This window comes from Ostrea edulis, chromosome 3 (assembly GCF_947568905.1).
Source record: "Ostrea edulis chromosome 3, xbOstEdul1.1, whole genome shotgun sequence".
Classification (NCBI taxonomy): domain Eukaryota; kingdom Metazoa; phylum Mollusca; class Bivalvia; order Ostreida; family Ostreidae; genus Ostrea; species Ostrea edulis.
The window spans coordinates 93,338,999-93,366,539 of record NC_079166.1 but is presented as its reverse complement, the minus strand read 5'-3'; the positions used below and the strand labels follow the sequence as shown (position 1 = coordinate 93,366,539).

At 34.2% G+C, this 27,541-nt stretch overlaps 1 protein-coding gene and 1 long non-coding RNA gene across 2 annotated transcripts in view; one reads left to right on the top strand and one right to left on the bottom strand.

Moving 5' to 3' along the window:
- The window catches only part of LOC125652354 (uncharacterized), a 270,302-nt gene that overhangs the window by 70,969 nt on the left and 171,792 nt on the right, over positions 1–27,541 (top strand). The window lies entirely within an intron of this gene.
- On the bottom strand, positions 9,219–17,899 carry LOC130053023 (uncharacterized). Its single transcript, XR_008801458.1, has 3 exons — positions 17,887–17,899; positions 11,385–11,466; positions 9,219–9,274 (listed from the first exon to the last, which is right to left on the bottom strand). It is a non-coding gene; the product is annotated as an uncharacterized LOC130053023 (long non-coding RNA).

Sequence of the window (27,541 nt, the reverse complement as noted above, 5' to 3'; positions counted from 1 at the left end):
TGTTATACACAATGTGGAGTAAAAGTAGTAGAAAATCTGTTCTGAGATTTAAGTATACAGTACAAGGTGGTAAAACGTGAATACCGTCTTCTACACAATCTATTAAAAGTGATTGATTGTATATTGTTTAACGTCCCTCTCGAGAATATTTTACTGATATGGAGACATCACAATTGCCGGTGAAGGGCTGTAAAATTTAGGGCGATATACTCGGCGCTTATGTCCTTTGAGCATGGAGGGGTCTTTATCATGCCACACCTGCTGTGACACGGGGCCTCAATTTGTTCGATCTCATCCGAAGGGCCGCCCCATTTATTCCCCCACGGAAACACAATCTAAGGAACACAGTGTATATATTCTGTCTTCTAATTCTCTTTCTTTGTGTCGCCCCGTTTCTATTCTAATTGGAAGTATACCACATCAGTAAAGATCTTGGAATGCTCGTGGAAAATTAATTTTCGCTTCTAAAATTTGTTTTTAGTATCTCTATATAAACATAACTTAATAGTTGATTTACTTTTACATATACTAGCCACTATTTCTTATAGTTATGAAGCAACTTGTTCTGAAATGGTACACACAATAGTAATCTATTATATATTTTCTATTAAATTTAAGGATTCAGACAGTGACTTCATTTGTTATGTCCAGATAGACTTATTATATTGATTCACACGTTTAGTAATGTTGTCAATTGATAGTAGGCAATTCCAGTACCGTATACTTTATACAGTGTCAGCGTTAAGGATTCTTCCATCCGAATTCGCCATACATGTTTTTCCCCACAATTTTATTGATGATTTCCGTCAACTCAGTCATTCAGTCAGTATTCCTACTGGCTCACGGCGGGTGTGACCGGTCAACAGGGGGTGTTTATTCCTCCTAGGTACCTGATCCCACCTCTGGTGTGTCCAAGGGTCCGTGTTTGCCCAACTATCTATTTTGTATTTCTTATAGGAGTTATGAGATTGATCACTGTTCGTTATCTTCACATTGCATGTAGTACAGGAATGAATCTGTGATAATGATAAGTTAGCAATTCTGAACCATCTAAATGTTGTCGTAGTTTCGGAGACCCCATACTACACTGTAATAGTTCAAAACGAGCTACACAAATTAAGAAAAAGTTTTTCGAAAGTTGAAATTCCAAGGTCTTTGTATAAACGAATTTTCGAGACAATGGAGTCATTTCTGACGGCACTGGTCCTGTTCACAATATATTGACTATCACCAAGAGATGTATTGCAAATTCAAGTGTTCTATCACTACCTGAACATTAAAAAGTCGATGCAATTCACTTGTGAGGGACAAATACCCAAATGTTTGAAAAACTTTTGATTTTCTTAAATCAGCTGGAAAATATTCTCATGTATGTACAATTAGAAGCTAATTTCAAAGCCGCTCGTGTCATGGCTGCATCAAACCTAAGATGTCATTACTCTTTCACCAAACGCTCGGCATTTCGAAGTGAAAATCACGGGTCTTTCGAATATGACCTTAAAAACGGAGATCCCGTATCGCGACAGACGTTGGCACGTTAAAGAATCATTACAAGTGGTATTTCACCTGCAACTGCAAACAAACAAACAACCAAACATTATATAAACGTTTGAAGGAATATTAATTGATAAGAGATACGTTTTTGTTGTTCTTATGTTTTTGCGACATTTCACGCTAAACATTATCAACTAATGACAAAAACTGTTTTCCATACTTTTTTGTTTGTTGTTAGCGAGGGCTTACATATTGATACGATATTTTTGTTTTGGAGAGAAGTTAGACTCCAATATCTTATATTTTTCAAATTGTAGTTCTTTGATTATATGATCACTTGGTTTTAGATGTTTTGGAACCGATGTCTGTAAGAATCAGACATAATATGGATAGTATGCATAGAATATCGTATAACGTTGAACTTCATTAGGCTTAATTACCTTTTATACAAAATCATTTTTTTTTCGTATGAATATGTAATTAGTGGTAAAAAATTAGCACATGTCTGAAACAAACTAGCATTTTAGAGGATAAAATTGACTTAACAGTTTATATATGCAGTACTACAAAGAGCGTCTACATAACTTCAATTATCTCCCTTGTAAACTCCTCTGCGTCTATGGAAGCCATGCCGTAACAGAGTTTATGCTATGAAAATGCTCCAATTTAAATTAGCAAATCGACGACTTTCCCCTCTCTCGATTTTTCTCGGTTTTTATATGATCATTGTAAGCATATTCCACTACAAGTATTGCAAAACCCATTTCTGTTGCAATTAGTTTGAGGTAAAACAGTAGAAAGACTGGTCTATAATTGCCACCGTCATCAAAGTCAGTTTTTCGTAAAACAACGGTTCGGCGCAGGTAAAAGCTGATGCTCGTTTTCTGATATTTTGTGTGAAACCAATAGAGGAAACAGGCAATCTCTGCTAATCTTGTTAGAGGGGTATGCTTTATTTTGGTGCTGTTATAATCGATCATTCTCTGTGAATAATATCCTCAAATGTGACAAGGTCCGATATTTCGGGACAATATCAACAAATCTAGGACTTTTTCTGACACTCACGACCCTTTTTACAAATAAATCTGATCATGCTTTACCCCTTTAATACCTTTATATTTTAATTATGTGGTATTTTCTACTTAGCTCCAAACCGATTTATTGCTTTAACTTTGAAATGTAGATATAGCATGTCACGCGACCGCTATCATCACGTGAGAATACGTCATTGGTTTTCTCCAGTATATTTGAAAATATTCTTAATTTGGCTAAGGAACATTTGCATAACGACATTGATTTTGTCGACATGAAGCAGATTTGTTAATTGTCATCTTTACTAAGTTTTCGTTAATTCGGCACTCCTCTATATCGGTCATTAGCTGGGCTTTAATTAACTTTAATTAGCATTGTTGCGAAGCCAACAACTGCCTGTTCAACGATGTAAACAAACATAAATCTATGTGATAAGACAAGCATTGTTTTTTTGCAAAGTTGATATTTAAGACAATGTCTGGTTAATGAAACACGGAATTACGATTGGAAATTGAAAAAATAGAGATTGCATTGTTTGCCAAATTGATTTTAATATTTGATTTCCTAAACAGACATATGTAGGTATTTAATCGTCATATTTGTTTTGTGTCTTAGGTCATATATTCTATCGTTATATCTCTATCATCAATTCTCAAATCTGATTGGTTGGTTCAAAAAAGCTTTAAATTTCAATAATGACTCCAAAATGCACTGTTTACTGCAATACTGACCTCCGAATCACTGCACGTGCATAATATTGACCTATTATTATTATTAATGATCGTTGAATTTTACCGCTAACGAAGTGGTACTAAATATCAGTGTAAAATCAATGATTAGGTCTAGTGAATCAAGCCCCAGGTAGATACACTTCCCATTGACAAATGCTGCTCCTTTGCTTCTTACATGTATACAGACACTACGTCATGATTTTTGTGTACAATGCACGTTATGTCTGGATCTTTGTTGTAAACAACTACGAAAGACTGAGATAGTTTGAATACATGTAACATTACAGAGGTAGGTCTTTTATCAGACGTAGAATTATACTAATTTTTGTAAAATGCCTTTTTTTATTTCGAAGACGAAACTATTATTTGAAATATCTTTTGAATTATAAATCGGTGCACAATCTCACGTCCAAGGTAGAACTTGAAATGATTGACACGGGACACAAATAGTGTAGAAATATAAATGCGTGTTCCTAATGCATGCTGTGTATCAGTTTGGGTTTATTTATATACCGGTATCATAAAAGAAGTCTTCATACGTGATCAGTTTAACATGGGAAATGAGAATCTTCAACCGGGTTAACTTAATGACCTGCACGCGGCGGCTACTCGACCTTGGACAGGTTATATCACCTCGTGGACCAGGTCGCGGGTTCTCATTGTCCTATGTTGATATGATGATGGATGATTAATTGCATAATGTCATTTGATAAAGTTGCAATTTTACCTTCATCGATCATCAGCTTGATACATATCCCTTGCTAGTAAAATTGTTTAAATACATCAGGAGAAAATGTTATTCTACAAGACTTGACAATTGAATATAACTGGTTTAAAATTTGTGGTTTGGAATCATATTTTTCAATGCACCCTTCAAAAGTTATACAATTATAAAGCAAAATGATTAATCGCATTGATGAGATAATTCTTTTTAACCTGTTGCCATATAAACAAAATCAGGAAAATTTTATTTGCTTAAATAAATGTTTATGATTCAAATAATATTCCCGTATGTATACATATCCAGGAAATTCGTTTTGTTTGCATATAGAATAAACCTTCGAATAAAGATTGCCACTTAAGAAAATAAAGACAAGTCAGCTGATAAAGGTGCACACGGATAATTCAACAGACTGTTTCAAGTCTTCATCACCAAAGACCACGAAGATATTGTCATTGGGGCACTTCAAAACTCTTTAATATCAATTTCATAGTACTTGTGCGATTTAAAATTGTCGGTCACTTGGAGCTATTACGGTCTTCATCTTATGAATTGGGGTAAGAAGTTCATTTTAGAAATGATATTTTATGCTGTACATTCTATTTGATAGCTTATTGCAATGTTCAAACACTCTGTGTAGTCGTATAATGTCAGAGCCCAGCTAAAGGTCAACCAAAAAATAACAGGCATTTTTCCGAGTTCATTTCTGCATATCTTGGGAAGTATACGGAATTTCGGGATGAACTTTGGTATTAATGTAGATTGATTATGTATGAATAAATTAAAATACAAAGTAGAATTTTATACCAATTAATTTATTGTTTTTACATAGGTTAACTTAGGTACCCTATATTTAGAGTTCTATACCTTTACTCTTTAGATAGTAAATTCGACCCCAAGCGATGCAATTGCCTGTGATATATATATGTATGTATGTATGATTGTATGTATGTATGTATGTATATATATATATATATATATATATATATATATATATAGGTACTTGGCATAGTTTGTGGGTCATGATCCATAAACATGGTTTATGGAACCCTGCATTTGTAATAGGTTTATTACAAAAGAAAACACATTTTTAAGAATAGATTTTGATGTACATCCCAAATATAGGAAAATTATAAAGTTTTCTCATATTTGGTTTCAAAGCTATAGATAACGTTGTGGGTCATTACATTGTGGGTATATGTCCCACAGTGATGTGTATTAGAAAATTATATATAACATAATTGTGGGTAGGAACCCACAAACCATATCATAACAATATATATAAAGTCTCTGTGGGAAATATCCCACAAAACGTGTGGATGCAAAAACAATTATATATAGCATACAATTGAATATGATTTGTGTAAAAAAAAACACATATCATTTTATCTGACTAGTATATAGGCTTTTTCTTTGAGGTTAATTTTCATTAAAGCACCTGTAAAAACTAGAGCTGTCTCCTAAGGGAAATAGTACTAATAGTAGATAATTATATATAACATACCTATGGGTAGAAACTCACAAACCATATCACAGTAATATATATACATGTATATATATATTCGTTGTGTAAAATATCTCACAAAACATGTGTGGATGCAAAAACAATTATATATAGCATACAGTTGAACAGTTGAAAAAAAAAAAAACAAAAAAAAAAAACATCATTTTATCAGACTAGCATATAGGCTTTTTCTTTGAGGTAAATTTTCATCAAAGCACCTGTAAAAACTAGAGCTGTCTCGTAAGGGAAATAGTACACCCTGTGGGGTATACTCAAAACGAAGCCATATTTACAGAGATGCACTAAGGAAGTTTGCTTTGAAAACTCCTTGTGATAAGAAAAAATTAAATACAGTTCTTAATGAATCACGGAAGCTTGCAATGTAGGTCAGATGCAACATGCAAAACACGCATTGAAATTATCATCGATATGTAGATGCACCTCAGGAGTAGGTTTAGTTTGTGTTCCCCTTTTGATAAGCTGAAAACAGACCAAAACGTACTCCTTAACAGGTGTCAAAGATCTGAAAAACATCTTCAGATCTTTTTGGTTTGTATATCTCCAAAGATAAGCTGGAAACAGAGCAGAACACTTTCTTTGAACCGGTGTCACTTATTAGTAAACGGTAGGTCAAATGCAGCATTCGAAGCATGCATCATACAAAGCAGCCTTAGATACACCATACATTTCATTTTGGTTTCAATATTTATTGATATATGTCAAGAACTGCCCTAAACCGAAGTCACTGCCTTGTTATATGTAGGTAAGATGCAGCAATCAATGTTTGCATTGGTCAACGCATATATTAATAAACTATGATTTATGCAAGTTTGATTTTAATACTGCTTGTGAAAAGCCTGGATCAGACCTAAACACTGTTCTTAACCAGACGTTAATTCCGGTATGCTTGGGGGGGGGGGGTAATAGATACAACAATATGTAAACATACATGTATAAAATAAACAGCAATTACATAGTGGGTAGGAACACACAAACCACATCACGTCAATATATACATGTTTCCCCCTTTTTTCCCCTGGAAATTTTCTACAAAGTAACCATCAGTACATTAAAATTGACCAATCAAGAAATTAATTGAATTTCATGATTTTTTCCTTTCAAATAAAAAAAATCTTTAAAAAAAAATAAAGAAGTAGAATTCATAATTTTATGGCAAACAAGAAAAATACAATTTCAAAAAGTTAATGACACTGATACTATCAATACAATTCATCAAACAGGTTCTGCATGTCCAATTGACTCGTGTCAGGTGCAGGACAAACCCTCAAATCATGAGCCACTATAGTATCAATAGGATTCTTAAATTTGTTACACAGAAATGGCCCAGCCACAGTTTATCACCGCCCTTCCTTCATCAAATGGAAATGATCTCAAGTAGTGATGCAACATTAGGTTTAAAGTAACCTCTGTGTCTAGTTAGATTCTTTTCTCTGTTACAACTATGGCCCACACCAAAATTTCATACATTTTTCTCCTTGTGACCTTGTCTAAATAAAACCTGATAAAGGTTACAACACACAATATTTTCTCCTGGTAACTGTATGTAAGTAATACCAGGTCAAGGTCATGACAAATCCATGGTCAAGTTCATCTCTGTGTCATATAAGCAGCAGCCAATGTCTTTTTTTCTCCAAAGCTATGACATGACAATCCCTCCTCTAGAAACGCAGATAAACAGACAGACAAGGCAATTCCTATATACCAGGCTAACTTTATTTGCAGGGGTAAAATAACACTAAGAAGATAACACTTTTATTAGTTAAAGATTATATTTTATTTCTCAAAGTTAGGAAAATGTTTTATGCATCATTCCATATACATGATCAATAGATGTGAACATTCTTGATATCGATAAAACACTACATCATGGTTATTAATGTTTGTTTTTTTAAATAATAAAATAACACATAAGAATAGATTTGCTGAAATTAATATGTCATTGAAAAAAAACCTCAAAAAACTTAGGTATTATATTTGCATTCTTTCTTCTTCATTTTATTATATAGTTTAATTTGATTCATGGTATAATTATAACCAATTCTCTAATAAGACTATAGCTCTACTGGTGTGAACTTGTAATATTCAATTGAAATTAGGTCAAAACTGTGGAATTGTTGTAGCTATGTAGAATTTTATAGATTCTTCTTCTTCTAGTATTACCATGGCAACACCATTTAATGTAATCAAAAACTGATAAATAGAATTATGGATTTTGATGTAATTTACTTGTGTACAAAATTTTATTTTAATCAGACCAAAACTGTCGTCGGAGTAGTTTTTGGAAAGAATTTCAGATTATTCGTTTTTTGTAACCATGGAAACATCATTCATTGAAATTAAGAACCAATGTACAGAATTGTGCATTTTGATGTAGTCTACCCATGCACCGAGTTTTATTGAAATCGGACAAAATGTGTAGGAGTTGTAGCATTTTAAAAATTGTTCACATACAGAGAGACAGATGGACGGAAAAAGGACACTTTACCATAACATAAGCTCTTCTGGTCTAGTAGAGCTAAAAGCCAGAGGTGCCAGTCACCTTGTGCTTGCCTGCATCAAGTGTTTGATTTTAACCCCCCCCCCCCCCCCCCCGAAGGGCAGATATAATAACCTACCCATTAGATATGTAACATGACTGTCTTCTTAAACTATAAGTATTTCTAAAATGCATTTGTAATAGACTTTTAAAATATATGTAATAGATGCAATACTCATAGCAGTTTAAAAAAAAAACTTTATATCTTTACACTAATGCAATTCAAACTACACCCTAGGGACAAAAGATGCAGATACAATGTAGTTAGCATAGGGTGTGTACTCACATAATATTTCAATCATGTTCACTTAACCTTAAACAAAAACAGCAACAAATAAAGTATTGTATAAGAAATTATAACATCTTAATGCTGACATTATGATTTTAAAATGACTAAAAACCCCAACCATGAGGTCACACTTCAGGGACAAATGATGTAGACAGGAAGCAGTGAGTGTATACAGGTATAATGCCTATAAACATTCAATCTTCAATCTAATAAATGAAGCATTCTCTTGTTTATCTACCTCTAAGTTAACTCAGGTGATCAAAAAATAAGTCCAAGGTATTTTTTTCAGGAGTTACTGTTCTAGTTTCAAGATGTTAACACAGCATCATGTTTGACTGCATGACAAAAGTCCTAACTTTGTTAACTCATTTACGTCTCGGCATATGTTGCACTTCACTCTTTATCTGATAAATATTTCTATCAGCAAGAAATTTGTATTTGTTTTTTTTTATTTCAGTGCTTCTGCATTTCTTGGTATGATTTTCTCTTTAAAGTTCTTATTAAATTCAAATCTAAGGACATTCTCCTCATCCACTGTCCATCTTTTTCTCTTTGATGGAAATGTGGTGCTTGATAGTTCTTCCGACGATTCTTCATCAGTTGGGACATAATCCTTGTCTTCTCACAAGAATCTGTGAATCAAATATAAATGGAGTTCAGTGAATAAAATGCTACATTTGTAAGTTAAAACAGGGTTTTACTATAGCTTCAAAAATATGTGCACAAGCACTATGTGAGGAGAATTGTTTATAACCTCTTAGACTACTTTTATTTAAAAGCATGTGAAATCGGATAAATTGAAAGTTCTAATTGCCTTGAAACTTCCCTCACATAAAGTTTATCCCCTTGGATAAATTTCTCAATTTAATCAGAAACAATTTCATTCATACCTTGATCTATTTCTGCATTCAAAGCAACTTTTCTTTTCCTGTTTACATGTTGGTTTCTTTAAAAAAAAGAAACATTTTCAAAGGAGATATTCCTTTCATATATAATACAATACATGTTTGCACTACACAAACCCTTCTTTCACTGAAGAGGATTTCAATATTGATATATCAATAAACAAAAGTATCATATTCATCATGATGTTAACACTGTCGACTGTTTTCTTTGTCAAGACAGTCTTGATGCTCTCGTCGGTGGACGTGTTTACCGAAATGTTCGTGGCATATATGCAGTGATGCTTCCCACCACAGATTTGCATTTTTAATGTGAGAAAATGTAGATGAAGAAAACAAATACCGTATAACATTCAGAGTTAAGGATGAAGATTAAAGGCCTAAAGGAAAAAACAAGAAAAGCTGAGAGACTAGCTACAAGGGATATTCTAAGCAACTAGCTGACATAAAACATCATAAAATCACCAGAGAACTGGATTAATAAATGTATATATATTTAAAAAAAAGAGAAAGATTTGATTTAATAAAATAATCATTGTTTTCCATGTATATTCTTTACATGAGACAAAATGCACTAAATAGGCTGGTTAATGTACATATTGTAGATATCAATGCTCCATGTGATTAGGATACGTAATGACCTATGAACTTTGGAAAACTTCATATAAAAATGAAGTTTTTCACTCTTTGAATGTTTATATAACAGAGAGATACCACAAATGCATACATAAAGAAAACAAAATTAATAGTTTTTTAAAAAAAATAAATCACAACCCTGTTGTAGAAATTACATCATTACAGAATCATTTTGAAAGCATAAGGTAGCCTTAACAACTGACATTTGCATATGCTATCCAGGATAATGCAACTGCGAGAGTAACTTAATCCTTCTGCAAATATGACCATATTCTTTAAACCTGATGCTGATTGTACACAGTTTTAGTTAAATTATATAATATATGTATTGTATTGATTCTCAGAAAATGTATTGATATTGTATCAAAACATTTCAAATTGATGATGCATCGAGATCAAATCCATGAACAAGATAGTAACTGTGAGTGAAACTCACAAGGGATACCCCCCGCCACCCACATATTTGTATGCTGACCGAATGACTTTGTCTAATGGATACTTAAACATACACCAAAAATGAAAAGTCTTTATCAAAAGAAAAAATGGTGGTGCAGACACGAATCTATGGTATAAACCTATGTTGATCTTGAGGTCAAAAGTCAAGGTCATATAGAGTTCATGAATGTACTGGACACACTGTAATTTTGACTTTGAGGTCAAAGTCATACAGAGCTCATGAAGAGGTCATGAAGGTACTCGAAACATCGTCTCATGGTGATACACCCATGTGCCAAATATGATATGCCTATGTCAAAGAACTAAAAAGTTACAGTCCGGACACGAATCCATTGAAAAAACCTATGATTTTGACCTTGGGATCAAAGGTTAAGGTCATATAGAGGTCAAGATGGTACCTGACACATCGTCTCATGATGATACACCCATGTGCCAAATATGATATGCCTATGTCAAAGAACAAAGAAATTACAGGCCGGACACGAATCTGCACAGACAGACGGACGGATAGAGTGATTCCTATATAACCCCCCCCCCCCACCCAAAACTTCGTTTGCGGTGGGTATAATGACAGATCTACTGAAAGGCAATTGACAGAAAGTTACTACTCACTAATACATTTAATATTCTGATGTTATACTGAACTATTTTTAGATAAATATGTATTTCTCTATTATACACTACATGAGAAAATCATATTTTAATGTTACACTTAAAATTTACTGTTTTTGAGTAAAACTTTAACCTGAGTACAGGGGTATGGCACAAGCCCCCTGACACATTAAAATCAGAGTGTTAACCTCTAAACTATCAGCTTAGTCAGGTTTTTAAACAAAAATAATTCCAAATGATACATAAACTGAAAGAGTGATCGTTTTCAAGTCAATATGTCAAATTTTAGACTTGTAGCATAATTTAAATCAGAATATTTTTCATTTTAAGTTCAATGCTACTAACCCCCATTTCAAACTACAGGTACATGTATATGAACCTCCAAATGGATGACTTTTGAAAGAGAGAAGTCAAAAAAGATATTGGAAGAATATTAAATAAGCAACTTACTGGTATGAAAGTCTAGCATCATTTTCTTGTACTGGATGTGCACCAGTGCTTATTTTCTGTGTCTTGGGAATCGGGATAGGCCCTTTGAAATTGACAAATATAACAAAAAAATAATGAAAATAAAGAACTGAAATAAAAATGCTATGTCAAATTATATCATGCATTACTCTTACATTTGCAGGGACTACCTCCCTTAAATATATTATTTCATATATTATACCACCTTAATTAAAGGTCACAGTGACACACCTTCTGCTTATGATGCATTATCTGTCCAAGTTTGATGTTTCTAGGCCAAATAAGTTTCCAGTTATGAACCGGACAAGGTTTTTCCATATTTCCATATTTGGCAATATCATTTTAATCAAAGGTCACAGTGTCCTAGATGTATGGTGCGGCACACCTTCTATCTGAGATGCATTTTCTGTCGAAGTTTGATGATCGATTCTAGACCAAATAGTTTTCCAGTTATGACAGGGTTAATATCATCTTACTTAAAGGACACAGTGACCTTAATGTAAGGCACGACAAGATGCATTATCTGTCCAAGTTTGATGATTCTAGGCCAAATAGTTTTTCAGATATGAGCGAGACAGGGTTTTGCCATATTTGGCCATATCTTTTTAATTGAAGGTCACAGTAACCTAACTTCTAAACCGGACACATCTTCAACCCAAGGTGCATCATCTGCCTAAGTTTGATGATCCCAGGCCTCATAGTATTAAAGTTATGAGCCGGACACGAAATATCTAACAGACAGACAGACGGACGGATATGATCACCATACCATAATACGTCCTGTCATAGACGGGCGTATTAAAATTTGATTACCTACTGTGGCCACACTCTTGCCCCGGGGGTCACGATTTGAACAAATTCAAATCTACACTATGTCAGGAAATTGTCACTTAAGTTTCATCTTTTCTGGCCCAGAGGTTCATGAGAAGATTTTTAAATGACCCCACCACTATTTCTTGATTATCTCTTTTTGGCCCTTTATTTGAACAAACTTGAATCCCTTCACCCAAGGATACTCTGTGTCCAGTTTGGGTGAAATTGGTCCAGTGGTTCTGGAGAAGAAGATGAAAATGTGAAAAGTTTGTGCCAACAACAAAGGCGACAACAGACAATGGACAACTTTTGATCAGAAAAACTCACTTGAGCCTTTGGAAAGAAGTTGCTACATGAAACTACTTCAAGTTAAAGCTGTATGTGACTATTCAATGAGATTATAAATATTATTGTGACATAACAGACTCAGCTAACCGCATGCACCGGGACCATGTGGCCAGGCAATGTTTATATTAACTCGAGAACACACAATTTTTTGCGTTTGTGTTTTCATATTCAACGAAACAAAAGAAAAATAAAGCAAACATAGTATGAATTCAATATTGTGGTATATTGCAAAACAAAATTTAATATTGCAATATATCACAATACGATTTTTCAGTCATGATACCCAGCTCTATTAAAGTGCTAGCTGTTCTAAGAATCTAGTTCTCATAAAATGTTTCTTATAGTGCAATATATATATTAACGACTGACCATTTATTCAAGATTAATTTGTGTACTCTTGGATCTTGTTTTGACAAAATGACACCATTTTGTGTATTTTTGAACTCGTAAAAGCCGAAGTTGTAACAAAAGAGACATGAAAATTCCAGTATATATTTAAGACCAAAATAAAAAATACCTTTGTTTCCCCTAACGCAACCGACCCATTTAAATCGGACCGATTGAGAATATTTTTGAAGCAAATTTATTTAAATATTTTATTTAATTATATCTATTTGTTAACTTTATAAAATCCAATGTCATTAAATTCTATTATAATGGTTGATTTTGTTTCTACTGCGATTTTGAAGCGTTTGATGGAAACAAAATGGCACCCACATGTGGTCACTAGGGTTAGATTGTGGTTTTAAACATCGACAACTTTAATTTTCAACCTTTTGTCTGTACCTTATTAGAATCCTATACTCTTGAAGAATTTCGCAAATAAAATGTACCATGAATAATTTAGAGTGTTTCGATGATATTTACAAACGTATTTAGAAAGAAACAAGGTACGTAGTAAGCATGGTAAAACCTACCTTAAGAAGGGCCCACCTTGTATTCGTACAAATCAATTACAATGCATTTCATTTGATTTGAGTTTTGGTCTAATAATGAGTCCATCGATGTTCCTTAGTTGACTATATTGGATCATAGGAGTTCTTTATATATTCCATCCTGATGGCAGGGCTTGAAGCTAACTTTTTATGTCACCAGTCCAGTCGGACTGATGGGGTATAATTTTAACCAGTCCGCTGAAAAAATTACCAGTCCAACAGAGTTTTCCAAAAATAATCAAATATATTTTGTTGATATCATTAAAATGAAATTTAACTCATTATGCCTTAGACAATATTGTAACACTTAAATATGGAATTTATATTTACGAATCAGATTCGTCCGGTTGATTAAACAGATCGAAGCATGCCAAATGTGTATGAAATTTCATATTAAGTATATTTTCCAAAATGATGCTTTAGAAAATTAACCAGTCCCATCAGACTGACTAAAACAAATGTCAGTTAGTCCACCAGACTTTTAGCCAGTCACAGACTGACGGACATATGTTAATCTCGGGCCCTGAATGGAATGTAATTGTTTCTTCAGTCCTTTTATACAAGGGATAAACTTTGTGACCATAACGTCCGACATGGCATTTTTATCATTTTTAGATATTGTGTGATTCAATATAATATTTTTATATACATGCACTCTTTCCAAATAAATTTGGAAATCTTTTAAACTGGTTGACAGTACAGCTTCCTATGATGTCTAGTGTACTTTCCTTTAATGAGACTTCTTAAGATCAGTGGTTTCTTTGCTTTGAGTCCCTTTGAAAATTGTTGGGATGACACCGTTTGCCTGTGAAGGGCTGCAAAGCTAGAGTTGTACTCGGCACTTATAAACATTGAGCAGTGAGGAATATTTTTCATGCGGGCATACACTGTCACGGTGTATGTAAGTTTGTGCAATCCCATCTGAAGGACCTGTCTTCACGTCCCGCATTTGGGATTTGAACCTGCGACTTCAGGATTAAGTCCTTACTTTTTGACTCAAAACGAAACGCTCTAGAACTACTGTGCCACACAAGTTACTTGGAGTACATTGCTTCTGAAAGCACTGGATGCTAACAATCGGTATGAAAACTATAACTGGATGACCACTTGTTTGGTATATGACAATCGTGTCTTTCTATGAATAGCCGAATTCAATAAATTACACTGTTGTGAGACTTTTCATAAGTTCAACTGAATAATAGTTGTTAATCTATTTGCCTTTAAATTTTGTTTCGAGATTCCATTTGTATGATATTCGGAATTCTTTTCTTTCGTACAAGTTTCGTACTTTTCTGATTTATAAAGGTGTCAATTTTAAATTACAGAATATGTTTTAAAATTATCTGTCAAAAAATTTAGTTACATACCTACCTACCCAACTTAAAAATTTAGAGTCAGGTTAGGGGAAATAAAGATATTTCTAATGATGGCCTAAATACACTTTTATTATTTCATTTCTGACATTTGGATCTATATTCTATTGTTCAACATTTAGTCAGACTTTTATAACAGTATATAAATTCATGAAACTAATTTTTTTCAAGAATTAAATCTTATAAAGTCATGTAGAATTCCATTATTATATTATACATATTATTTGCTATATTGAAGAGAGTTTAGATAATTGATATAAGAAATTTTGCCAAGAATTTCAAAATTGTTAGTTTTTATACGGGCTATTAAAAATCGTTATAGGCCACTACCATATTAGAATTAGTGTCCCCATGGTCCACCAATTTTATAGACCCGAGATGTTTAACCCTACAGTTTTCTCAGGTGGGGGAAGGGACTTAGTTTTACCCCGAGGCAATGACATCATGTATGGCAGGGTTTGACACTAAGGCACGTCCGACCGACCGAGTCTACTAAATGATAGGTCCGGTAGGGTAAAATGTCGATTTACTAGTCCGACTGGTCGTGTTGAAAAAAATAAACAAATTTAAGAAACTTTACTTTATATCATTACATATTTTATTCTTTAAAAAAAAAATAACTGTAAAGAGTTTGCGAACAATTTTGAACCACATGATGACATAATCTCAAATTTTTAGTTCTAATAAATCGCGGTCGGAAGTGATGTTCTACGACATGTAACACAATTTAATGTGTGTAAAATAATGTTTTGGTTAAATAGAATTATTGAATTCATTTTCATTAAAAGAAACAAAACAGATCATTTGAATTGAATATAAGAAAGTGTTTATCAAATTGATGAATTACGTTGTAAACAGCAATTTTTTCTGTGTTTATATACATACATGTATGTGCAGGAATGTATATATTCAAATACGAATTCTCGTCCTCAAGGAAAGCAAAAGATGTCCCAAGAAAGAGGAATACAAAGAAAAATGTTGGGAAGAAACAAAGCAGGGCTTATGAAATATAAATTTAAAAAAAAATATTGAGGTCATTTTATTCTAAATGGATTAAAGTATTTCCGTGCTGGTAAGAATTTAGAAACTGAAAAAATGCATTTTAGTTCAAACTTAACGTTTGTCATTTAAATTAAGTATTTAGATATGGAGAATCTAGCAGATTTTTTCTGGAAAGTTGATCAGGGCTAGTGGATGTAAGGTCAGGTGTAGCAAAAATCATTTGAAGTAACCCGATTGGTCTAGTGATCAAAAAAGTTAATGTCAAACCCTGTATGGCAATAATCCCAATACACACACAGTATACATATGAAGTCTTTGTTACCTGCAGGGCTTTTATACCTACATTTTACACAGAAAATATTTTTTTATCACAAGCCTGCTTATTGTGAGGAAATTCATAGCGTTATAACTGACATACTGTCTTATTTTATGTATTTAATCATCAAACAAACAGCATATCCTTTTCACGGCCATAGCATAAAAATTTGTAATGACCAAAAATAGAGATTCTGACCCCTTGCACTGGCCGGGCCCCAGGGAAGAATTTTATAACATATTTGATATGGATCGTAAGAGAAAGTTGTATTCCATCAGTTGTCAAAATTAAAAAGCCCTGCCTTTATTCTGTCTAATCTTATAGATCCTCAAATACGCGGCAGGCATAGGGGTTTCGTGAGAACATTTTTCCCGATTTCTATATCCTTCAAACTTTTGCTGTTATAGGACCTGCTTAATAGGCAGGTACACAACCTAGGTGTCAAATGGAAGAACAAACTCAGTAGGTGACAAATAAAAAAAGAAAGGAGAGAAAAATTGCACCCTGAAAGCAGTCTTTCATGCATACTTTTTGGAGCCTGACCCCTGCACCGTGACCTTTAGGCGCCGTAGGATTGATCCTCACCTCTATTATGTAGCAAATTCAACATACATACATTTTCTTGATGTGAAGTATTTATTTACACCATGTACACAGTGATTTATCTTTTTATCATTATTTTTTCCCCTGACCACCCTCCTTGTGTCCAACATTCTTCACAAGCTCTGGCCGTCGAAAGGATAAATACCTCTATAAATACAGCGATCTTTACAGCAATGTGTGGACACAAGAGTCTTGTCATGTAATGTGTGAAATATTAATGTATATGTATTCAATTTCAGTTATTTATAAACGTAAAAAAAAAGTTTTCATACATTTTTTTTATTATGATCACGGTCAAACGTTTTAGAAAACTCTGTTTGTATGAAAAGTGGTTTTTCAATACCTGTTTTTTTTTTAACATATTTCCTTAAATAAATCGAAATGATTGGAGACAAATTACTGGTACCATTAACTATTGTGTCGCCATGTCTCGAGAGAAAAAATTACCCTTATAAATTATCGACTAAATGCAAAGAAAATTTCAATGACGTACATATATTCATAATATAAATAAATATTCCATACCAAACTGTAATTCTCTTGATTGACAGGTGTTCACAGAACTTAATTTTTTTTAAATGAAGAATATGAAGTCAGACATGTATAAATTTGTCTCTGCATGAATCTATCCCCAGCGGAGAAGTAATGTGTGCAAAAGTCATAGATCAATGAGCAAAAAATCGTATTTGTTCTATTCTTATTTGTTTACTGAATATATATGTGAAAAGCTAAGAGGTCTAAAAAAAATTGCCGCGAAAATATCGAATGCAGTAATATCGCTTCTGTGAGCTCCATCTTTTCTTTCATCAGAGGTAAACATGTATGCAAACTAAAAAAGTAATATAACCGCTTAAGTTTTCACAACTCGTGGACCAATACCTTATGTATGCCACTTTCATTCCGAATCTGTGCATGTACATGTGCTTTTGTTGAGGTTGACAAGTTCTTTTACGTTTCAGGCTGAGGCGTCCGCCATTTGCTTTAAATTGTGTTTAAGATCAAACAAGTCCGACAGTTCCTCGTCTAATTATCATAAATATGCGTTATATTCAGTCACTCTACTACTTGCTGCTTAATAAGAACAAGATACTTACGGCTCTTTTCCCCTTGCTCATCCCCACCATCGTCCTCCCACAATGCCTTGCGTGTATCACTAAACCGTACTGTGGGACATTCCATTTGCCATTTATAGATACGCAAAATGTTGAAAGCGAGGGACTTAGACGGACTGTTCTAAAATAGAGACTTTGCGTTGTGGGTCATTTTTCTATATATCCTTGTGGGTAAAAAAAAAATCTTTTTTTGTTTGTTATGATAATAATATCATATTCAACATTTCTGTGAAGTTTAGACTACATGGTTTATGGGTCAAAATATAGATGACCCATAAACCACCTATGAATCCCGTAACGTGAGTCTGAGATACGCAATATATCCCACAACACGCCTCTTGTATAACTATATATATATATATATATATATATATATATATATATATATATATATATATATATCATAGGTGGAGGTATTCGTATTGAAGATAGTTGTACTTTGCACTAAGCATATATCCCACTGTTCTATGGTTTGTATTTGAACGTCGGATTTTTCGTCTTATTGAAAGATATCATGAAAAAAAAAAATGTGTCAATGTCTTGATATTTTCAGTTAATCAGGTATCGGAGGAAATTTTTGACTGGGATTACGAAGCACGGTGTCGGTACGTGGAGTGTGCTAGAAGAGGAACACAGACAATACACAGAGCGCGTCTGATGATCGTGGGCTGTGCCGGAGCTGGTAAAACTACTCTTCTTAGACGTCTACAGAAACAGGGTATAGAGGAGTTAAAACAAGTGGAGTCTACTGTAGGACTAGAGGTTCATGAAGATATATTTGAAATAACAGACAATCGTTGTTTGAGAGGTAAACTATAGAATAAACCAAATAGTACAATAATAATTGTTATAATGAGCACTATAAAATGCATACATGGCTATTGTAAAACAATAACACAAGTAATCTTACAATTCTCTGCAATGATAATACCGAGTAGAAATATAGACGACGTTCAATCGATTTAAAATATTAACTTTCATTCATACACGCAGTCGATATCTTGCACGCCGTGCTCCATATTTGTTTCGTACATAGATATTTTTTTGAATATATATATATCGTTGTCTTCGCCTTTCATATCTTAACGGTAAACTAAGAACTCGACTTTAAAACACCTGGGATGATGTAATTTTCTTCATGGTCAACTTTTCATATTTAGGTAACAATATTCCAGTATAACCTCCATATGGTGGCTCTGTTAGTTACCTGAATCGATACGTAATAGCTTGTTCTGTGTATGATCTGTTTTTAAATTGAGGCAGGTCACTTGCAAACGAGTTGACGCTATAAAGGTGTCAACAGTCTCGTATAAAGACAACATTTCGCAACTTCTTTGTTCGTTGTGACGATCTAGTTTTCCAATACAAGTAATTGGGTTTAGTGCCGTGAAAGGCGAAGATAACGAACAGTCATCAATCTCATAACTACTAAAAGCAATACAAAATACATAGTCGGGCAAACACGGACCCCTTAACACACCAGAGGTGGGATCAGGCGCTTAGGAGGAATAATCATCCCCTGTCGACCGGTAACACTCGCCGTGAGCCCTCTATGCTGATATATTTCATACTGATTTTAGACCGGTCTGTATCAACTGACTTTGGCTCCAGACTACTTCGTCAAGAAATAAGGCTTACGACGTGTGTGAGCAGTCAACATGGGGTGTTTACTCCACTTAGGTACTTCATTCCACCTCTGATATATTCACATGTCTGTGTGTGCCCAGTTTTTAATTTTGTATTCCAAATGAACGGTGAAGATAACGAACAGCGATCAATTTCATAGATCCCATAAGCAATACAAAATAGATGGTTGTGCAACCACGGACCTCTGGACACACCAGTGATGGAAGTTATGATATTGATCACCGCTCGTTTTCCTCACCTTTGTACGTACGTGTCGTAAATCATTCAATCATTAGCTTCTAAATATGTGACTTATATGATGAAAAACGGTATAATTTCAGCTTCCTCATCGTCAACTTTCCATATTCATGTAGCAATATTCCATTATCACCTGCGAATGGAGTGTAACTATTTAAACTTATTCGATACACAGGGATTTATTCCGAGTATGATCACTTATTAAATCGAAGTAGACTACTTACGGAGAAGTTGATGGTGCAGGGGTTTCAACAGTCTCGTTTAAAGTCAGCATTTCGCAAATCCTATGGTTGTTATAATGATCTAGTTAGACAATACAACCTATCATTAGATCAAATACTGTCTGACGTGTTTCATACCGATTATTAGACCTTTCCTGTCACACTGATTTGACTACGAATAAATCCGTGTACCTGATCTAAACATAGGGCTCACAGCGGGTGTGACCAGTCAACAGAGGATGTTTACCCCCCCCCCCATGTCACCTAACCCCACCCCTTGTGTGTTAAGGGGTCCGTGTTTGCCCAACTATCTATTTTGTATTGCGTATAGGAGTTATGAGATCGATCACTGTTCGTTATCTTCACCTTTCATGCATACATGTTTAATGCTTAATTATCCACAGACAAATTGTCTTAAGGAGGTATGTTACATCGTCAGAATGATTTACTCTCTGATGTGACAATTTCTTTTAGAATCAATTGGCTAGCTTAGTACAACATTACAATAGGTTAGCACACTAGACTGGCAAACTGTATATAGCGGGTTAGAGTCCAGCAGGGTTTTTTCTTAATTTTTCGAAATTGCATTCTTATAAACGTATTGTGTTTTACTGAATAAAGCAAATTTGAAAGTTTTTAAATTCGACATATTGTTGTACATTCCCTCCACATATCATCCACAAATAATTTCTCTGGTGTAGCATTTCTCCTTAAGTTAAAACATGTGTTTAGCGATTTAGCTTGTTTAGTAGTGCTCAAGTGAGTTGTGGATTTAAGGGAATGCTGGAAGTAGGAAGTATGCAATAATGCTATCAATTTTGTTTTACAGCACATCATTTTTCTGATATAATCTCAATAAAATAATACCTATGTACTCTCTCTCTCTCTCTCTCTCTCTCTCTCTCTCTCTCTCTCTCTCTCTCTCTCTCTCTTTCTCTCTCTCCATTCTTTCTATCTTCTAGTTTATACTTAGCAATTCAATTTAAATAGCACTATCCAAGGATACAGGAGAAGATGACAAGCAGATTCTGAGTGTTGTGGACTTCGGAGGACAGTGCGCCTATTACGCCTGCCATCAAGTTTTCCTCAGCCGAAGAGCATTCTACCTCCTGGTTTTAGACATGTCCAAATCTTTCACTGAAAAGGTTGATGAAAGTCTGTGTGAACAAAATGGGACCATGTTTGCGGACTGGACGTATGGGGGTACACATAATGATAACTTTTACAGTGTATATATTAGATGTATCGAGCAGAAGATTGTGAGAATGTTCATTGTTCGTTAAATTTAGTATCAAGTACGCTATATTTTGTGAAAAGGAGAAATGACCCAAATCAACGTGTAAGTCTGTTATATTTACGTTCCCTTTTCACATCCACCGATGAAGAAAAATGTTATAAAAATGTATAATTCTTTTCAATCTTACACACTAACGAACTCTTCCAAATTATGTGCTAGATGTGTATGCTATAATTTAATACTTCTAGGGTATGTAATGTTCTGGCTAAAGTCAATCCACACATATTGTGCAGAGGATACTACGATCATTGTTGTAGCAACACACAGCGAGAATACCAACGCAAGGGTTAGTATGTTTAAATCATTTAAGTGGTGAACCTTTACATTTAAACATCATTATCATTATAATAAGTTCCCTACCGGTTTGTAAAAGTGAAGGTAACTATATCTTTCTTCTCCATCTCCCCGTCTGTCCCTTTCTCTGACTGTCCGTCACATATTGGTTTTCCAGACTTATTCTCATTATGGTCGTGTGGATTCATTTGATTCATTAATTAATTGCCTATTGTTTAAAGTTCCTTTGAAGAATATTTCACTATTATGGAGATGTCACCATTGCCGGTGAAGGGCTGCAAAATTGAGACCTGTGTTCTGCGTTTACGGCCTATAGGCAGGGAGGTATCATCACCGTGACACACCTGCAACGATAGGGGTCTCGGTTTTTATGGTCTCATCCGAAGTCCCATCCCATTTAGTAGATTCAGATTGACAAACTGCAGATCAAGATAAAGTTTTGATAACGTTTGATAGACAAGGTTTAAAGGAATTATATTTTACGTTTGGTTTTATTCATCTAGATCGGGATTGTGTAGGACGTCTGAATAGAGGCAGTTGACAAGTCTCGATCGCTGATTTTGTAGAAATGATAATTCATGGATTTGACACCCCAAGCTCATTAATCACAAAAGAAAAATATTCAATGAAAATATTTATCAGATCTAGTAATTACGCGAGTATTTTTGTTTAATCGATGAGCAAAGTATGATACGTCGATAGTTTTCAATTTACCACATTTCTGCTCTCGTGAGTATTCGAAATCGGCCTTCAAACAATTGATAGTAAGTAGTAGTTTGAAATCCTTTTTTTAATATTTAACATACATATATAAATGTTATATCGGTGTGGTGTTTGCATTCCATTTGTACGTTTATCTAAGTTTTTCCCCAACATATTTTGTGCAAAGACTACTATTTTATCGCTGATAAAAACTACATACATCAACTGCATGAACAACAAAATATTAAATTGATTCCACACTGGTAAAGATGATGACTTGGCACCAATATATCGGGCAGAGTTCAAGGTCAAACAACCTCAAATGTACATTTCCTCGAATATTAAGTACAGTTGTCAATTAATGGAGCATCGGTAGGGGACATGTATTGCTTATGTAATCAATTATGTAATACACTCAAATTGCTTATTACTATTATTTCTATTATTTTTAAAACATTATTATATTCTATGGTCACTATTTCTTTAGGACAAGGGCGAATTTTATGATAGACTTTTGGATTTGCTGCCAGCAGATGATACAAAGCTTAGGAAGCATTTCCACCCCAACAGATGTTTCTTTATCGGTCTTCCTGCTGATGAGAAAGGTTCCTTAGATCCTTTATCTGACTTAGAAAAATGTATTGTTTCAATTGCAAATGGAGATAGATGGAAGGAATCTATTCCCAAGGAATGGTCAATAATTGAATTAGTTTTCATGAAGTGGAAAGATGATCCAAATCAAAGGATTATATCAGTCAGCGAACTTGAGGATAATTATTGGCCTGATTCGGAAGACGCCCATGTGACGTGTCAAGACGCTTTACGTTTTTTCAATGACATCGGTTTGATTCTCTACTTTAATGAAAAGGAACTGTCAGAATCACTTGTTATTGATGTCCAGTGGTTTGTTGATTCTTTCAAGTTCATCATATCGGACAGGAGACACGTCCGATATTTGGCAGAAACTGACAAGGACTGGCAATATCTCAACCGAACCGGATATCTCCTAAATAACCTTCTTAACCGTATCTGGGAAGACATAGCAATAGACTCGGACGAGGAAGATTTAGTATTACATTACATGCAAAGGCTAGGACTATTGGCGATTGGGGATGAGAAACATTATGTTCCTTGTATGAACAAAAGAGACTTTGGTAGAAATGAAACGATTGCACTGCGGGGAATGGAAACGAAATCGTCAGTGCTGGTACTTCATTTCCAGTTCCTGCCTTTCTTCTTCTACTGTCGGTTGATAGTGGCTTGTATTGTAGGTACGGAGTGGGAAGTGGTGATAGATGATGGGATACCGTGTCTATATAAAGATATCGCTGTGTTTGTTTATAAAGACCACCTAATTGCCCTTGTTGTGACGATATCAGCAATACAGATTCAGATATTTCGTCCACAGAATAGACCTATAGATCCTGATATTGCCTCAAATATAAAAACAACTCTAGAGAACAGACTGGGATATTTAACGAGCACATTTCATAAAAAAGTCACATACAGAATCGCATTCCAATGCTCTGGCCAAGATGTATTGATTCGAGATGTGAATTGTTATGTCTATGAAGAGGAAATACCAGACAGAGGACAAGTAGTGTGCCCAAGACATCCTTTTACTGGAAATCATCTACTAGATGTGGAATCTTTGACAAGGTTCTGGAAGCCTGTGAGTAACCTCAAAATTACTGAAATCATATTTATCTCACATTAAAACTTGTAGTAATACCATAATTTTATGAACAGTAAATAATTTCCTATTTTTTAAAGTAAACAAACTTTACGAAATACATGTATGTTCACATCAACCAGTGTTGCAAATTACAGGCATATAATAGTAATATAAGTATCTTCGTTTTACCTGTAGTTTAATTCTGATGATTGCTCGCTGCTTATCAATGTTTTAACATGTTTTATCCATATCAATTAAAGTAAAACAGAACATAATGCCCTTTTGCTGCCCAATCATGTTTTTTTTTACAATATTTGGGGGTGGTGTTTACTGACAAAATACAGTGTACTGAGATTGTATTACAACAAAGTGAGTTTTTTGTCGACGAAAACTATAGATTCATGAGGTCATGTTACACATCTATTCTTGAGCAGATCTCACGATTGGATTATTTCCGATTGTTTAATAGCGCACCCAGTGTTTGAAAAAAAAGCACCCCTGCATTACTCTAATTATAAACAATACATTTCACTGGCTAAAATCTGACATCATAATTGTTTGATTGTTACTGAATTCACCAGGTGTCTTTACGAAATCGTTTACGATTATAAAAGCCATGAGTAGGGTAGAGTGGAGTAAACTTCAGGCCGTTATTTTTTTCTTAAATTTAATTTTTTTATATTGATTTCAGAGTACACCCAATGTAACTCCACGGACTGGAAATGAGAAAGGTATGTTACTTCAGGTATATGCAATTGATGCAGCTTAATGTACCTGGATTTCACATTCTCTACAGAAACAATTTGGTTTTTTTGTTAGTGAATTCGACAAATGAAGAAAAAATTCGGAAACTTGTGATCACTGGAAGAGATGCTTTACATTCGTATTTTGACACAATATTTCCATCGGGAGATTTACAACAGTGTCTCCAGGATCACAAGACTCATCTAACAAAGGGACCATTCAAATTCACTGAAGATCAGATAGGAATTGTTTACCCAGCAGGTAGATTTTTTCATCACTCATTAAATAATGCTTGAAATCGTGTTCTTTATTTGGTGGTAAAGAAAACGAGTTCGTGTGTGTTCGTGTGTATTGTGATGACAATAATGATCATGGGATGATATGTATCTTTTTTTCCAATTCCATAGGCTGTAGTACAAAAGTTATGTCTAAGTCATTTGATGTTCCAATCATGTACAAACTTCTGAGGAACTTTGGCGACGATGTACCTTCCCCAACTAATGGCTGGGGGAAGGAGCCAGTGGTTGGACAGAAAAGGATTGGAGATGACATCGAAAGAATACGAAAGTTCAGGAACATGAGTTCACATGGTAAACTGACTGAAAACTGTATGGATGGGGAAGATTTCAGACTTTACTGGGAGGAATTGGCACAGGTGAGAATTATATGTGTGTATTGTTGATACATTCAACATGACCAAATCTGTGATCATGTTTATTATACGCCTCTTGTATGAAAGTGTTTGTTTTCTTATTTAGGCAATCTAGTCTGATAAATCTGATACTGTTCCAAGCTAAGTTCTACTTATATAACATTTCCTAAATGTATGCAAGCGAATCCTTGCATTCTATGCTTTAAACCTACCTCCTCTGTTTTCTCTGTTTTGTTTTCTTCATGCCCGACGAATGAGCAATAAAACAGCGATAAATTCCAGCTGTGCTCTATAAACTCAGTTTGAATACAATTATTATTTATTTATGTTTATTTGTAGGCAATACTGAGACTTACAAATGGTTCATACAAGAGTAGAATTGATGCAATTCATCGTTAATCTCAAAAGGTAATTACCCTTTGAAATTGGAATCAACAAAGAGTATATATTTTGGGAAAAAACTATAAAATCGGAGACCACTTTTGCAAGCTATGAGTTTTGGGTTTTGCTTATCTCCCCATCAACCCCTGTCAGATTACGCCACTTAAACTGGGTTCGCAGTGATAACACCTAGTGATGATCTATTTTTTTAAACTTTAGAATATAGCTTGTGATCTTCAAATTACCGCTTCACATAATGTTTTAGTTAAAAACAACAAATATGGCGGAAACATGGAAAGGAACTGTACATTTCATAGAATATTTCAGTAAAATCAATGATAGAACACTCACCTGCAACTAAAAGCAAAACAGGAGCGATATCTTGTCGTGGGCAAGAGAAAGGGGGTGAAAACTCGCATATAGAAGAGTTCCTACTGTTGTGTCTGGACAATCAGCTGCCTCTACTAATTTTTTCGTCTGTTTAAAATTATGAATGAAACTAAAAATATTACATTACAATATTTCATAGTATTCAAGTCATTAACCCTCACATAACCGACACAGGTATACCGTCCTTAATAATCAAATATAAAACTGATAAACATGTGAATATATTCCTGTCCGTTGTGAATTGAATATGTTTATTGTTCTTACATTGCACAATGTAACCAATGAACTTTTGACACTGTTTTAAATGTGTAATTTACCACGAGTTTGTGAAGAGTGAAGTAGATGCAAAGTGAAGATGATTAGACACTGAATATCATATCACATCAAGTCATCAAGATGCAACTTACTATACCAGATGAATTTTGTTTCAGGACCCCATAAGGTCAAACGAAAGTTCAACAAACCATTCCTCGGATTCAAATGTCAGACTATTTCGTTGTCAAGAAATATCCTTGATGCATGGACAATACTTTTCACGACATAATTTAAAATAATAATGGATTATTATTCATGATCATAGAGATGGTTTACAATCCACGGTTACATGTATTAACATGAGTACACAATCAATAATGAGGAAAAGACAGATGTTCTGATGAACTGTGGTTTACGAAATTATGTCCTGTGAAAACATGGGAAAATTACATATGATATGTATTATGATTTTTTTTTCAAAATGTATGCGGACATATTTACATGTACAGCATAAAGGTTTAGCAATATTTCCATTACAATTCCTCAATGGAATTATATAGTATATATTTTAGAATCCTACAGTGTATGAGTTGAAGTAGATGACGAATAGTCACTTCCGGTAGAGAATAAAGCGATGCTCGATACGTTCATACGTCGACGGAAGTTGGTTATAAACACCGTATGCATTGTTTTACTGCTGTGTGTATATTCACCTTTTTCGTATAATGTTCCTGTCACAATTGTGTTTGAAGACGAACGATTTTAACAGTTAATAACAATGCAAATCAATGAAAACAGCTAATTAAGGGGCTAATATCACGTAGTTAGGAAACCAGGAATTCATTGCTGTACTGTACTTTAGTAGAACATCGATGGGTGTAGAATTATGTACGATTTCTGAATTACATCGTACTTTGTATTATTTAGAAACCATGTTTTTATAGAGTTCAATTTAAACTGTTGTTAAAGAAATCATGTAACATAGGGATATTTGACGAAATTTAAAAAAAAAATTAAATCATTACTCGAGATCTGAACGCGTTATGAACGGAACAATGTAACAGTCAAAATAGAAATTTAAGATGATTATTTGTTCATTTCGTAATATTCATTAAAATGCGAATACCAAAACAATCCGTGGT